A 17905-nucleotide genomic window follows, 5' to 3' on the forward strand; every position below is an offset into this window, starting at 1 on the left:
AATCCAGATTTTGTAAGAACATTATATAAATAAATTTTAAATTAAAGATGAAAGTTTATGAATTTGATTTATATAATATTTACAAGTTTGTACTACTTCGTTAGGAGAGTGTGCTCTATTAGATAAAGTTTTTCATTAGATTTTTGCGTAGGCCACAAAGTTCGTGTGGACTGATCATGTGAGTAGGGGTAAACATCAATGACACCAAATTTAGAGACTTGCGTGATATCATATTTGGAGAATGTACTTTTCGACTTCATGGGTCAGCTCATCGATCTCTTCCGCTTATCAATATTAATATTTGGTTACTCCACTTATGATTTTAGTTTGCTTGTTTGGTTTGTTTTACTTTTGACCAATTGGTTTGTTCCGTTTGATTTGTAGTTGGATCTAATAATTTTTTTTGTCTTGACTTCAAATTGGTCAAATTGTGAGGTCCCTTCCTTTTAAGTATCTTTTACTTTTGACTAATTGGTTTGTGTTGACTAAGTCTCCTCCCATTTCATGTATTTTATCTCAATTTTGTCTTTGTTACGGTTTTAGAATCTAATAATATTCTCTATTCCTGAGGCATACCGAGTTATTCCAACCAGAAGGTAACAAGAGAGAGTTTAATTCCACTTTACTTTCTCTCCCGTTAAGTTAATTCTTTGTCATTAGTGTTAGTTTGAAAATCAATATCTTTATTCATTTGTAGATCTATTCATATTCTATGAGTTTAGCTCCATCAAGAAGATCTACACGACCATATTGAGATGGAGTATATAGATTCTATGACTGATTTATTTATCCTTATAATCATCCTCATTATTACTTTGAAATAATAAGCCTTCAACTTTAACATGAAAACTTGACAATCAATTAAGTCTGTAAAATTTGAGGCATCTCATAACTCTTCCACTACGATAGAGATTTATCCAATTCATGACTAGGATCCATTTGATTCTTACTATATCTGTTATTTATTTGATGATGACCAAGAACCCTAGTCTCTTTGCTGGTTCTCTTTGCTCAATTTGAACAGGGAGATTCCTGTGGATTTTTCTTGCCATATTGAGTCTACCTTCTGTCATAATCACACTCTAGTGGCAGTGAGACAGCGATTGTGTTACACTTGTTCTAACCCGACAAACAAGTCAGCCGAATAGAAATCATAAGTTGCGGACAATTTGGATGTATGATTGAGTCTCGGTCATATTTTAGACGTGTTTTAGAAAACATGAGTAAGAAAATGCGTTGAATATAATTTGTAAGAAAGCAATGTTATAGGTTATAAGCAAATAAGCAAATAAGAAACAACTACAACTTTGATAGCATATAACTCGAATAGAAAAAATTGACGACTAGTCACATCTCCTATAGTATATTTTGGGGCATTTTAGCCCTAGTGGATGTAGACATGATTTTGATGAACACCCCCATATTAACAAGACAGAGTAGTAAAGACCTACCTATATATGAAAACAAGTAAACTAGGTTTGGAATGAGCATGTGGTCATGGACAACATGTCCAAGACAAGCATGACTGAGACATTCAACACTTGGCCACAAACAACATTTCTTAGACAAGCATGATTGTGACATTCTCTACCACTCAATTGGTCTCTTTCCAACATTTGGGTGACCACAGGCAAGAGTCTTTGCGGGTCTAATGGCCTCGACTTTCAACAAGTCATTTATCTATTTGTGAAACTCAGCTAGCTCAAGTTAAGTCGTATGACACGCCTCTAAGGTAATCAATCTTACCCCTGACATAATGGAGATAATCCTTTGTCTTACTTTTTGATCTTACATCATGGTATTTCTGTAGTGACCACGAGGTTTCTGTTGGAGTTAACTCACTTGAGCTCCCCTATTCAACTATGGCAACAACACCGAGCGCAGGTTCTTTATGGCTAAGATCCCTTCTCAACTGTAGTGCCGACATCATCTTCACCCATATTGGTAGATGGATGTTAGTCTAAATGATTTTCAAGTTGGACCCTGTTACTAGTAAGCATTTCACAAGAGCATGAGAATGACTTTTATGTTCCAACATGAAACCTATAACGACTCTAATTCCTTATTGAAATAGAGTTGCTACCATATGCATGACGTGACCTTTCTATGCAGAAATATTTATTTAAAATAATTTCATAAAACGATGTCATGGAATTATACAATTGCATAAGAGTTTTAAGATAAAACAACTAGAGATAATCAATGCAAAATAAAATTATACCAAAGAGAAAGATTAAAATGATGTCCTAGACTATCCTGATATCTACAAAATAAAATGCAACTACCCTAACGCAGGTTTCATAGTCTTTGATGCGACGTTGCCTCAACCGTACATGGGTGCCTTATCTTTACCTAAAATATAAGAGTAGCACAAGACTTAAATATTTTAACAAATATTAGTAAGTGACCCATCCCTGAGGTCAGAGATTGCAAACACATGCAACATGAATGAGATCTATCGTTTAAAAACGTATTCTCTTAGGTGTCCTCCCAGTCTGGGCAAGTTGGATGTGTCGTACTTTTCTACACATGACCTACACATGCAAGCATGGGCTCACCAGGCGGGCTCGCACACCCACAGGGTCTACTGGTAAGGCTAGCTCCTCTGGGCTGTAGCTGGACACCTGGAGGTACAACGACCACTATGCACCTTATCGAGCATGATGATTATTTTAATCTCATAGTGTACGCGTTTATACTCATCATCTGTACTCATCATAAAGAAGAAGTATCCCGATGCTGGACAACTCTATTCATTCCTCACATATTACACTCAGTAATATGTATACATAAACTTTCATAAATTATTTCATTCATAACATAACTTTCAACTCATAATTTAGGGGTTTTGCATAGTAAAACTCCTCATTTCAATACATATCATAACATGTCATAACGTACCATTGCCAAACATGTTCATATCATACTATATCATGGCATCTCATAACATAACATAATTCATCGTAACACAAGTAGACATTTCATTTTTAAAACAGTGTTATTTGGCATATCTTGTGTAATGATTGAAAAAAAAAAAAAACTAATAATAATAACTAATCTCATCTCTCCCCTAAACTCTCACACGACTTGCTAGGAAGGGAAAAGATTTTCTGGAAGAGAAACAAAGTTATGCATATTAGAAAAGAGATGTCATTCGAAGAGGTTAGTAGTCAGATTTACTTAGAAACTAACAAATCGTAACAAAAGTGTTAGGTTTTGACAGAATAATAACTAAACGAGAAACATAAACAATTGAAGTTTGAAGAGATGATATAATTGAATAATGAACTTCACTTTTATAGCTTTACAAATAACCATAAATAGAAACTACCCACCAATCTTGAAAACAAATCTAGTAAATAAATGTTGAAAAATATTTAAACTAAATACCTAAAAATACTATTAAGCTATCCAAGTTGCTGGTAGTGCCTGTGTTGTTGCTTCTATTAAAGAGTGACCAATCTTTTTGAGTATCTTCCTCATCAAAACAGCTTGACATGCACAGGCACTACCAGCAACAAACTCAGCTTATGTGGTTGATAAGGTGACTATAGGCTGCTTACGAGAAGACCAAGCTACTGCTCCTCTACTCATCATAAACACATAGCCTAAAGAACTCTTGCTATCTTCAATGTCTCCAGCATAGTCACTATTAGTAAATCCAATTAAATCACCATAATCTACTGTATCTTTCAAGTACCTTAAAACCCTTATAGCTGCTGCAAAATGTTGTTGTTACGACTAATCAAACTTACAACAAACATGAGATCAGGACGAGTAGCTCAAACATGAGATCAGGACGAGTAGCTCAAACATGAGATCAGGATTAGACTTCCCACTATTTGTTTGTACAAAGTAACATCTACTTTTGAACCATTTTCATCTTTGCTAATTTTCTATCTTGGAACAATAGGATTACAAACAGAATTGTAATTCTCTATGCTAAATCGATTTAAAACTTCAGCAGCATACTTTCTTTAACATATAAAAATACTATCTAATTTTTGTATTATCTCTATTCCAAGAAAAAATCTCATCTGACCTAAGTCAGTCATATCAAACTCTTTCTGTAAGGAATGCTTAAACCNTTTCTTTTCTGTAAAAACAACCGCAAATTTAACAAGAATTTCTTCCTTCCTACACAAACAAATAGAAAAAAATGAAAGGTTTAAGCAGACTTAGCTCGGCCGGAGGACNCCCTCCAATAATTCTTCATCGTCTCTAGTAAATAAAAGATCATTAACATAAATACTTACAATAAGAATTTTACCTCCCTTCTTCTTGATGAGGAGTGTCTGTTCACTGGAACTGCTTTTGAATCCTTCCTTGATGAAGTAGGATTCTATTCGACTAAATCAGGTTCTAGGTGCTTGTTTTAATCCGTAGAAAGCTTTTTGGAGTTTGTACATCATCTTCTCACTTCCCTTTTTCTCGTAGCCTTTTGGTTGTTCAACAAAAATATCTTCTTTTAACTTGACATATAAAAAAAACTAATTTGACATTTAATTGATAGAGTTTCCAACCTTTTTGGGTGGCAAAAGCAATGATCATTCTCACAGCATCCATTTTGGCCACAGGTGCGTACACTTCCGTATAATCAATTCCATGCTCTTGTGTGTAGCCTTCTACAACCAATCTTACTTAGTATTTACAAACTTCTCCAAACTCATTTAGCTTGGTTTTATAAATTTATTTCACTCCTATTTTCTTTGCTCGGGTTGGTAGAACCATCAAATTCCATGTTTGATTTTTTCAATGGATTTAATTTCTTCATCCAAAGTCAATCTCCATTTTGGGCTTTTGACAGCTTTCTCAAAATTCACAGGAGAATGCCATATTTTCTTCATCCTCTTCAGATAAGCCTTAACCGGAAGTATAATCTACTAACCATCCAGGTGGATGTCGATTTCTCCCCTCCTTTATTGTCAAATCTGGTGCAATAGTTACTGGAAAATTGTTTTCAGCAATTGGTTCAATTGTTTCAACAACTGGTTTAGTCGTTTCTTCCATGATTTTCTGTTCGTTTTCAGCAACTAGTTCAATTGTTTCAGCAACCGATTTAGTCGTTTCCTCTGTGATTTCTCCTCCTTCGGTTGTGTTCTTATCAATTTCAATATTTCCCCTAGTCCAATTTTGTTTCACCTTAAAAAAATTTCCAATCCCATTCACGATCTTCCTCGAAAGCTACATTACGACTTACTATAATTTTATTTGTAGTTGGATCAAACATTCTTAGCCTTTGGATTTGCTACTGACTCCAAATAAAACACATGTTACACCTTTTATCTTCAAGTTTGCTTCTCTTGGCATCTGGAATATGGACATGTCCCAAACATCCAAAAACTCTGAAATAATCTACGGATGGTTTCACTTTACTCCAAGCCTCTTTTGGTGTCATGTCTTTTACAAGAGTGGGTGATCGATTCAAAATGTGAATCGTCCACTTGACTGCTTCATGCCAGAAATTGTTAGGCACTTTCTTCTCTGTTAGCATAGCTCTTACCAAGTTCATCACAATGCGATTTTTGCGTTCGGCCACTCCATTTTGTTGTGGGGTATAGGCTGTGGTCAATTGTCTCTTCACTCCATACTGTTTGCAAAAATCGTTGAATTCTGTAGAGTTGAATTCTCCTCCTCTATCTGTCCTTAAACATTTTATAGACATTCCACTATCCTTTTCCACTATTGTTTTGAAACATTTCAAACATTTGAAATGATGAAATGTTTTGTGATTTTTCTACAAGAAAATAACTCCATGCATTTCTTGAAAAATCATCTATAAAGCACAACAAGTATTTTTTTTTTGACCACTTGATGTTATCTATGACGGAGCTAATGTGAAGAAATCGTTACGAACGAAAAAAGCAGAAGAAATTGTTGGGAGAAGAAAATAATGGAAAAATAAGGAGAGAGATAATATTTGTGCTGAAGACGCTCATTCAATAATAAATAAAAGTTAATAAAATAATAAAATAATAAAATAATAAATAAATAAATAAAAATTAATAGAAGAAAAACATTTGGTAACCTATCTCTCCTCCTTCATACAATCTCTCACCACTTATTCCCTAAAAATAAATCTGCAACAAATCAATAATTTCTTTTCTGTAAAAACAACCGCAAATTTAACAAGAATTTCTTCCTTCCTACACAAACAAATAGAAAAAAATGAAAGGTTTAAGCAGACTTAGCTCGGCCGGAGGACATATGTCATTTGAAGAGGTCATTAGTCGTATGTTAAATCTTCCTTTTATTTTATTAAATAATATTAATTTGGTTACAATTATTTAATTTTGAATTAGAGATTAAATGAAAAGAATAGTTTAGGAAATCACAGCCAATTATATTTTAGATCTACTAAATTGTTGCAATGATTTAGATTACCCAATTGTTGCAGTGATTTAGGTTGTAATTTTATATGAATTATAGGAAAAAAAAAATATAACTAAATGAATCAATTAAATTAAAAGCTAAGAATATAATTGTTAACTAAATTAGATAGAAATCCAGAACATGTTCTGTTAACTGAAAAAAAAAATAAATAAAAAATAAAAAGGGAAGATTTGGGAGTAGGAATAAACTAACAAAATTGAATAATACCTTTTTAAAAATAAGTACAGAAGAGGAGGGAAGATTGAGGAAAGATTTGTTGAACACAACTTAAAAATAAAACAAGGAATATTAGACGGCATGGAACTCCCTTAAATTTTNTACACTTCCGTATAATCAATTCCATGCTCTTGTGTGTAGCCTTCTACAACCAATCTTACTTAGTATTTACAAACTTCTCCAAACTCATTTAGCTTGGTTTTATAAATTTATTTCACTCCTATTTTCTTTGCTCGGGTTGGTAGAACCATCAAATTCCATGTTTGATTTTTTCAATGGATTTAATTTCTTCATCCAAAGTCAATCTCCATTTTGGGCTTTTGACAGCTTTCTCAAAATTCACAGGAGAATGCCATATTTTCTTCATCCTCTTCAGATAAGCCTTAACCGGAAGTATAATCTACTAACCATCCAGGTGGATGTCGATTTCTCCCCTCCTTTATTGTCAAATCTGGTGCAATAGTTACTGGAAAATTGTTTTCAGCAATTGGTTCAATTGTTTCAACAACTGGTTTAGTCGTTTCTTCCATGATTTTCTGTTCGTTTTCAGCAACTAGTTCAATTGTTTCAGCAACCGATTTAGTCGTTTCCTCTGTGATTTCTCCTCCTTCGGTTGTGTTCTTATCAATTTCAATATTTCCCCTAGTCCAATTTTGTTTCACCTTAAAAAAATTTCCAATCCCATTCACGATCTTCCTCGAAAGCTACATTACGACTTACTATAATTTTATTTGTAGTTGGATCAAACATTCTTAGCCTTTGGATTTGCTACTGACTCCAAATAAAACACATGTTACACCTTTTATCTTCAAGTTTGCTTCTCTTGGCATCTGGAATATGGACATGTCCCAAACATCCAAAAACTCTGAAATAATCTACGGATGGTTTCACTTTACTCCAAGCCTCTTTTGGTGTCATGTCTTTTACAAGAGTGGGTGATCGATTCAAAATGTGAATCGTCCACTTGACTGCTTCATGCCAGAAATTGTTAGGCACTTTCTTCTCTGTTAGCATAGCTCTTACCAAGTTCATCACAATGCGATTTTTGCGTTCGGCCACTCCATTTTGTTGTGGGGTATAGGCTGTGGTCAATTGTCTCTTCACTCCATACTGTTTGCAAAAATCGTTGAATTCTGTAGAGTTGAATTCTCCTCCTCTATCTGTCCTTAAACATTTTATAGACATTCCACTATCCTTTTCCACTATTGTTTTGAAACATTTCAAACATTTGAAATGATGAAATGTTTTGTGATTTTTCTACAAGAAAATAACTCCATGCATTTCTTGAAAAATCATCTATAAAGCACAACAAGTATTTTTTTTTTGACCACTTGATGTTATCTATGACGGAGCTAATGTGAAGAAATCGTTACGAACGAAAAAAGCAGAAGAAATTGTTGGGAGAAGAAAATAATGGAAAAATAAGGAGAGAGATAATATTTGTGCTGAAGACGCTCATTCAATAATAAATAAAAGTTAATAAAATAATAAAATAATAAAATAATAAATAAATAAATAAAAATTAATAGAAGAAAAACATTTGGTAACCTATCTCTCCTCCTTCATACAATCTCTCACCACTTATTCCCTAAAAATAAATCTGCAACAAATCAATAATTNTAAACTTAAACTCTTATTCATTTTATTTAGTCTTTTGTTGTGTCGTTTTAAAGATGTTTTCGAAACACGTAAGTCCATGACTGTGTTTTAAGATAAAGGTTATGTTTTATGGAATTTAAATGACGTCTTCCACATTTAATGTTTATGGTACGTATATAGTAGCGACCTTAAATTAAGTAGAAAATTTCGGGTCGTTACAGAATTACAGCCATTCCACTCGAAGTGTGAATTCCACTCTCTTTTAATTGTGCTGCTTTTAACTAGTTAACTAAAAAATAGAAATGATTTTCAACCTAGGGATTTAACTAACAATCTCCCCCTTAAAGCCCTATGGTATGTATCTACCTTATTGTTTGAACTCTGATCTTCGAGCTCGTGCACCGCTAGTCCAGGTGGTTCACCTCCTCCCAGTAGGTCTTCCATCCTCCGGTACCTAGCCACTAGACCTTCATTGTGATCTGCATCCAGCGTCAAATCCGCATTCCGTGGTGTTGCTAAGTCCACTAGTTAGGGGGTGCAGTTGCTGGCGGTGATGACGGTTCTCGATGCTGTGCTCCTCCTTCTCCTAACCTGGTGATAAGGTACTTCACTGTGAATTGATTTGGGATTTGTTCCACCTCGGTCATGTCGTTCCACTGCCAGAAGGTGCTCTCGTCGAAGATGACATCGCGCGACACTTGAGCTGGCCCCTCCGCAGGATCTTAGAGCCTGTATGCCTTGCTCTCAGGTTCGTAGCCGATGAAGACGACCTTTTGGCCCCTTGGGACACGCGACCTTCATGCATGTGACGCGCAACCGAACACTCAGAGATGATGTACCGCTGGCTTCTTGTTGTACCAGGCCTCATGTGGCATCTTCCCGTCGAGGCTTCGTGTTGGCAACTGATTGAGGAGGTAGACAGTTGTCATTATCGCCTCTCCCCAGAACCTCCCGGGCATCCCGACCGTCATCAGCAATGACCTTGCTGTCCCGATGATGGTCTAATTTTGGCGCTCCACCACTCCGTTCTACTGGAGGGAGTAGGGCGTTGTTAGATGCCACTGCATGCCGAGCTCGTCGCAGTACTTACCGAAGTTTATCGAGGTGAATTCTCCACCTCGGTCCATGTGCAGCACTCGCATCTTCTTCCCGCATTCGGCCTCCGCTCGCACTTGCATGCGCTTGATCGCCTTTCGGTCCATGTGCAGCACTCGCATCTTCCTCCCTCATTCGGCCTCCACTCGCGCTTGAATGGGNTGTGATGTGTAATGCATGTAACGATGTGTGGTCCTTGAACGATTATGGCTTGTTTGTATGAATATTTGAATGTAACTGCATGAATTGTATGACATGAAATACGGTAAATTGCATGAAACATAACCCTGTTAGGAATATGTATGATATGTAAAGAAATGAGAATGAGAATGACATGTAAGCATGAAAACGTGACAGGGGGTTATGTTCATTAATGATAACTGTAGGACTAGTGGGACCTCATGCATATTGTGTGCTCATGCATTTGGGGGGATACCCCTATCCCATCACGAGGGTACGGACGCGTACATCCAATGGCAGGACAACGATCGTTATGCTTTGCATAGCGCTGCCGTGACGGTTTTAGTTTTAACGGGTCCGGTATAAGGGCTCCCAGAGCATGCCCACCGGCTAGGGGCAGTGGCCCAGCGGTGTGCGAACTAGCTGGTGAGCCCATACTCGCACCTATGGGCTGCGTGTAGAGTATATGGTACACGTCCACGATTACCTGTTAGGATTACACCGTAGGGAAAACGAAACGAAACGAAAGATTGGTCCCATAATTTCATTGCATGTGATTGTTGCATAACCCCAATAGGGGGTCACTTACTGAGTATTCTAGAAATACTCAAGCCTCGTGCTACTTTACTTTTTCAAGTTAAGGCAAGGCACTCCTATACGGCTGACGACGGCATCGCAACTCGAGACCATGGCGCATGCATAGGGTAGTGGTATTTATTTTCTTAGTCTTAGGCTAGAATATGATGTTTTTTAAACTTAAACTCTTATTCATTTTATTTAGTCTTTTGTTGTGTCGTTTTAAAGATGTTTTCGAAACACGTAAGTCCATGACTGTGTTTTAAGATAAAGGTTATGTTTTATGGAATTTAAATGACGTCTTCCACATTTAATGTTTATGGTACGTATATAGTAGCGACCTTAAATTAAGTAGAAAATTTCGGGTCGTTACAGAATTACAGCCATTCCACTCGAAGTGTGAATTCCACTCTCTTTTAATTGTGCTGCTTTTAACTAGTTAACTAAAAAATAGAAATGATTTTCAACCTAGGGATTTAACTAACAATCTCCCCCTTAAAGCCCTATGGTATGTATCTACCTTATTGTTTGAACTCTGATCTTCGAGCTCGTGCACCGCTAGTCCAGGTGGTTCACCTCCTCCCAGTAGGTCTTCCATCCTCCGGTACCTAGCCACTAGACCTTCATTGTGATCTGCATCCAGCGTCAAATCCGCATTCCGTGGTGTTGCTAAGTCCACTAGTTAGGGGGTGCAGTTGCTGGCGGTGATGACGGTTCTCGATGCTGTGCTCCTCCTTCTCCTAACCTGGTGATAAGGTACTTCACTGTGAATTGATTTGGGATTTGTTCCACCTCGGTCATGTCGTTCCACTGCCAGAAGGTGCTCTCGTCGAAGATGACATCGCGCGACACTTGAGCTGGCCCCTCCGCAGGATCTTAGAGCCTGTATGCCTTGCTCTCAGGTTCGTAGCCGATGAAGACGACCTTTTGGCCCCTTGGGACACGCGACCTTCATGCATGTGACGCGCAACCGAACACTCAGAGATGATGTACCGCTGGCTTCTTGTTGTACCAGGCCTCATGTGGCATCTTCCCGTCGAGGCTTCGTGTTGGCAACTGATTGAGGAGGTAGACAGTTGTCATTATCGCCTCTCCCCAGAACCTCCCGGGCATCCCGACCGTCATCAGCAATGACCTTGCTGTCCCGATGATGGTCTAATTTTGGCGCTCCACCACTCCGTTCTACTGGAGGGAGTAGGGCGTTGTTAGATGCCACTGCATGCCGAGCTCGTCGCAGTACTTACCGAAGTTTATCGAGGTGAATTCTCCACCTCGGTCCATGTGCAGCACTCGCATCTTCTTCCCGCATTCGGCCTCCGCTCGCACTTGCATGCGCTTGATCGCCTTTCGGTCCATGTGCAGCACTCGCATCTTCCTCCCTCATTCGGCCTCCACTCGCGCTTGAATGGGTTTAATCGACTCTGCCGCCTCACTTTTTGCTTGCAGTAGGATCAACCACATGAAGCGGCTTTTGTCATTGACCAGGAGGAAGAGGGTCTTGCCACCTGGGTCACTGACTTGATGGGCCCGCAGATATCGCCGTGCACGAGCTCTAATGGCTCACCGACACAGTAGGATGCTTGAGACAGAAAGGGGGTGCGCCTTTGCTTGCCGATGAGACACCCGTCGCACAACTTATTTACGCCTTCAATTGCCAGCAAACCATGCACCATCTGCAAGATACTTCTTCGATCCTCGCCGAGAGGCTGACCGATTGCTCTATCTCCAACTCCATGATGTAAAGGCGCTGACCGGTTGCTCTATCTCCAACTCTCCACATGAAGCGGTTTTTGTCATTGACTAGGAGGAAGAGGGTCTTGCCGCCTGGGGTCACCGACTTGATGGACCCGCAGATGTCGCCGTGCACGAGCTCTAATGGCTCACCGACATGATAGGATGCTTGAGACGGAAAGGGGGTGCGCCTTTGCTTGCCGATGAGACACCCGTCGCACAGCTTATTTACGCCTTCAATTGTCGGCAAACCATGCACCATCTCCAAGATACTTCTTCGGTCCTCGCCGAGAGGCTGACCAATTGCTCTATCTCCAACTTCAGGATGTAAAGGCGCTGATCGATTGCTCTATCTGCAACTCTAGAATGTAAAGGCAGTTTGCAGTGCATCGAACTTGTGTGAGCAGCCGTCGTCGATCATCGCGGAGGTCAGCTTGTGGTGCTCACCTCCTTTGCCAACGAACATGATGGTACCATGCCCTTCGATCTCGACGACACAGCCGTCGCCGAACTTAACCGTCTTGCGAATCCCCGAGTCAAGCTCGGAGAACGCAGACATGGCCCCGGTCATATGGTTTGTTGCTCCCATGTCGAAGACCCCCATCGTCGGTGCTCTTGTTGAGCGCCCTTTTCACCGATTTGAGCGAACACCCGCTCCTTCTTCAGCTAAATTGGCTCCCCAGCTGGTGCCTTTGTTACGCCCAGCCTAGCTAGAGCTCTTCCTCGGGATCGACGCTCACCGGAGCAGTTATGCCATCGTCGATTACCTCTGTGGACTTGGAATTGGGGACGTCAGGTAGCACTAATGCACTCACCATGAAAAGAGCTCTTCCTCGACAACTCTTCCTCGGACTGAGCCACAGGGGCTCGACAGCGTGCCACAACCCTTGCGCCTATAGGTTGACGCGCATCAACAAGGCCCACTCATTATAGTTGGACCTCGTCAGCACCGGGTACTGCACAGAGGCGATCGTCTCCCTGATCACTCGCTCGACGACAACTCGAGGTTCGTCTTCACGGCGTTAGCCTCTTAGTGGTGGTGATGGAGAAGCCAACACTTAGTGACGGCGTGGAGGAGTGAGTGAGCCTGCTCGGGATGGACCCCATGATGTGTGTATTTTCGCGCTTTGCATTTTCTTCTACTTTAACCTTAGACCTGTGTGTTATTAGGTCAATGTTCTAACCAATTGAGCTATCAACTTGGCTTTTGATAAAGTTGGTTCCTCCTCAATGTTATACCACCAGTGGATTAAACTAGGCTCTGATACCACTTGTTATCTTTGGCTGAGCGAATGTGAGGAAATCGTTATGGAGGGAAAAAGTCGAATAAATTGTTGGGAGAAGAAAATAACGGAAAAACAGAGAGATAATATTATTGCTAAAGACCCGATTTCTATTTTTAATTCAATTGGCATATTTAAATAACAATATATCCTCAAAATAGAAAAAGAAAATGGCAAAAATTAAGCCATTCTAACTAGACGTGTGAATTCCACTCACTTTCATTGTGCGGCTTTTAACTAGTTAACTAAAATATAGTAACTAAAAATAGGAATGATTTTCAACCTAGAATTTATCTAACACTTGAAGTTGGTGAAATTGGACCATATAGATCTGCCTGAACAAGACTATATTTCGATGAATACTCAGTAAGTGGCCCCACTATAGGGGCCATGCAAACGCAAACACTCTAGGGACCTATCTCTAATATCTTAGGGGTGGCCTCCAGTCTCGGACAAATTGGATGTGTAGTACTTCCCTACACACGACTTACACGTGCGAGTGTGAATCCCCAGGGCGCTCGCACACCCCCTAGACCCTCTGGTCAAGCTAATCTGTAGCGATGTCCGGAGGTCAGTGCAACCCCATAGTGTCATGCACCTCATGAACACCCTCATCTGTGTGCTTTCGCACCTGTGCGCATTCGCGCTCATCATACGGTGCACGTCCGCACTCATCATCTCTAGGGGAAGTAGCCCTATGCTTATGAACATACAATATTCATGAGGTCCCTCTAAATCCATCATAATGTCTCTTCTGACACAACCCTCTAATCTCATCTCTTTGTTACTCTAGGTAACACATACTCATGGATATTTATATTAATATCATTTTCACGCTCTTAGGGTTGTGTCCTATGTCGATCCAACGACATGATGCAATATGGCACTCATCATCATATAACATGCTCAATATGGAAAACATCATCATATTAAGATAAACGTCACGCAATCATTCATACTCATCATATTGCCACAAAGTGCATCAAACATATCAAGTACGACATTCATCAAAATATATATATACTGAGCACATCATCAAGTATCGTAACTCACACATCATCATAACTCATACATCATCATAACTCATATACTGCATCGTACGACATAGTTCATACATCATCGTAACTCATACAATTTTTAGCATATCCTATAGTAAGGCCACTTACCTGGTTGACTTTAGCCGAAGTATTTCCTAATTTAATTAACGTAAGCTCTCGTTCCTCGAGAGCTGCTCCAAACGTTGCTAGAGTTCGCTTCATATCGAACCGTTCGTCACCTTTTGTTAGTATTTCACATTTTAATTAATAATCCAACTAACAATGCAACTAACAATGTGAAATACAGCTCTAAAACGGTCTCAATAAAAATCGAATTCCACATTTTCATTGTTTCTAAATTTTGGTTGGGTAGTAAAACTTAAATTGAAAATATGTCAATATTATTTCATGCCGCTTCAATCATTGAATCCCACTATGGTTTGTTATAATATTATATTCTCTTGGTACAAATAATAATAATTTCTCACATCTTCCATTTTCCTTCTTTCTGTTGTACCACTTTGTTTCTCTTCTATCTGTCTTCTTTTTTCTTTCATATAAATGACTATGCAATTATAAAACAATATTCAATCAATTCTGTTTTCTTCTCCTCCGGAAGCCATTTTCAATCTATTTTTTTTTCTTCCCTTCTCTAAAAATACTATCATTAACCTAAGTCATTTTCAATCTATTCTGTTTTCTTCTCTTTCCTTTCTCAATCTATTATGTTTTTTCTCTTTCCTAAAACTACTGTCATTAACCATTTTCAATCCATTTTGATTTTCGTTTAGTAAAAATATATATGCATCCATCAATTATGATTTTTTTCTCTTTCCTAAAAATGATGATTCAATTTAGATGCAATTAAGAGAGCCATTTTCAATGAATTTTGATTTTCGATCGGATATCCAAAAATCTAAATAATTGAAAGAGAGATGTAAGATAACTTTTCTATCTCTTGCAAAAATAAAAGAAAAGGAGATCTAACTTACCGATAACTTTTCTATCTATTTCCATTCCTATTAAATGTGCTTGAAGTGAAGGACATCTCCAATTCTTCTCTCCCAAAAATCTGTGATCTTTCGTATGTTTCTTTCTCCGATTTTTCCCTTCCCAAAATCTATNTGAACATCAATAATGACTTTTTTTCTATTATATATTATACTTTCAATGGTTGAACTTTTTTTTTGCAGATCATTGTGCAGTTGTAGAAGGTGATCGGGAGATATTTGGGGAAGGTGGGGAGAGAGAGTCGATAATTTACTTTTTTTTAAAAAAAATAAAAAAAATAATTATTTACTTAATATTATTATTATGTCTTTTTTTTTTTTTCTTTTTCCGGGTCGTTACATAGCCCATTAGCTACATAGGAACGGGTTGGGTTGCGCCCCCCCATAGGAGGACTATATGGGCTTAGGGGTATTCAGCACACCCCTAGGCTAGATACCATGTAGTCCTAAATAGCCATGTAGAGGTAGCGCCTCATAGAGAGATACCGACCATATCAGCTTGGCATAAGGAACCTCTAGGTGTCTAAGGAATGGTCGATGATCTGGTGTAACCCAAGGGGCAAGCTCCAAGGGACTAAAATTAGAACCAAATGTCCTAGAATCGAATTAGGAAACCGTGGGAACCTATTAAATTAGGATGCGAAGAGGGCCTACAAGTAGGTGGCTTAGTCAGTATAATTTTTATACTCATCCTTGCTATGTTTTCTTTTCTTCAGGAGCGCAAGGCGTCAGTCAAGAGCGGGCGTGATGGAGACGGGGATTGTCACAGAGGAACGGGTTGTCCCGGGGCGTCAGTCCAGTCTTTATTTTGTATTTACATTCTTTCAAAATTTATTTCCAAACGGTCTTGTGTTCTGTTGTTTGTCGTTCGAAAAACTTTATTGGAATTTAAGGATTTTCTTTATTTCATATTTAAATCACTTTGTGCATTTGTGTCTTGTCGTTAGTCACGGTCTCTAGTAAAATATTGGGTCGTGACATAAACTCCACATACACCCTCTTTAAATAGCACTGTTACTCATTTTTCTTGTAGTTGTTCAAGGCTCAAGAGATTATTTTTGAGTTTAGGTACTCAATACACATTATTAATAGTGCAACGAACCCCATGCAAGGTTAATTTCACTGCACCATTTCCCATAACTTTCATACTTGTATTATTTCCAAGTTTGATAATGTGGGAAAATGTTTTGTCTAAGCTTGAAAACATACCTTCACTTGCACACATATGGTTTGAGCAACCAGAATCTAAGAACCAAGCATCACTCCTTTTTGCTTCGTGTTTTTCCATATGAGCCATTAACAACATTTCGTCCTCTTCTTCCAGCTCTACATAATTCAATTCCTTATTCATCTTTGGACATTCATATTGAAAATGACCTAAGTCATGACACCTATAACATTCAACAGTTGCTTTGTTGAAAGTTGATCTTCCTCTTCCACGTCCTCTGCCCTTGTAAGTTCTTCTTCCTCTGTTACTTATTTCGGTTCGTCCTTCGATTTTGAGAACTTGCTCCTCTCCATTAATGCTGGATCTTCAAAAATTTTGTTCATACACCACTAATGAACTTTGTAATTCATCAATGGACATGTTATTTGTAACGGCCCAAATCCATCGCTAACAGATATTGTCCTATTTGTGCTTTCCCTTTCGGGCTTCCCCTCAAGACTTTAAAATGCGTCTGCTAGGGGAAGGTTTCCACACCCTTATAAATGGTGGTTTGTTCTCCTCCCCAACCAATGTGGGACATCACAATTTGGCACGTGCCCGTGGTTTCGCACGTGTCATTAAATAGTATGCTAGATTGTTGTGCATAAGTACGTAATCATGTGAACGTGAATGTATGCTGTTTAGTATGATGTGATATGTAATGCATGTGACGTTTATGTTGTTCTTGAATGATTATGGCATGATTGTATGAAATATTTGAATGTAAACAACATGAATTGAATGACATGAAATACAGTAAACTACCTAGAAATATAACCCCGATAAAAATATGTATGATACGTAAATTGAAAACGAGAAATGACATGTAAGCATGAAATGTGACAGTAGGTTTATATTCATTAATGACAAATGTAGAAGTAATGGGGACCTCATGCATTATGTGTGTTCATGCATTTGGGGGGATACCCCTATCCCATCACGAGGGTACGGACGCGTACATCCAATGACAAGACAACGATCGTTATGCTTTGCATAGCGCTGCTGTGACGGTTACTAGTTCTAATGGGTGTTCGACCTAAGGGGCTCCCAGAGTATGCCCACCAAATAAGGAAAGTGGCCCAGCGGTGTGCGAACTAGCTGGTGAGCCCATACTCGCACGTATGGGCTGTGTGTAGAGTATATGGTACACGTCCAAAGTTACCCGTTAGGACAGCACCGTAGGAAAAACGGAATGAAAGATAGGTCCGATCATCTCATTGCATGTGATTGTTGCATAACCCCGATAGGGTCACTTACTGAGTATTCTAGAAATACTCAAGCCTCGTGCTACTTTACTTTTTCATCGTGCTACTTTACTTTTTCAGATAAGGGCAAGGCACCCATGTGAGATCGACGGCGGCATCGTACACTCCGGGACCGTGGTACATGCATAGGGTAGTTGTTTTTCATTTCCTAGTATAGGTTGAATTCGGTTTGCATCAGTATTATAGGTTAGTATAGGTTGAATTGTAATCGCATAATAAACCATAGGGTAGTTTAAGACGATTATTTCAGTATTGTTCTTTTTCCTTTCTTTCCCTTGTATTCATTTCTTTTTCACGAGGTAATAAAAGGCGA

The sequence above is a fragment of the Cucurbita pepo genome, chromosome LG04 (genome assembly GCF_002806865.2).
Source record: "Cucurbita pepo subsp. pepo cultivar mu-cu-16 chromosome LG04, ASM280686v2, whole genome shotgun sequence".
Taxonomy (NCBI): Eukaryota; Viridiplantae; Streptophyta; class Magnoliopsida; order Cucurbitales; family Cucurbitaceae; genus Cucurbita; species Cucurbita pepo.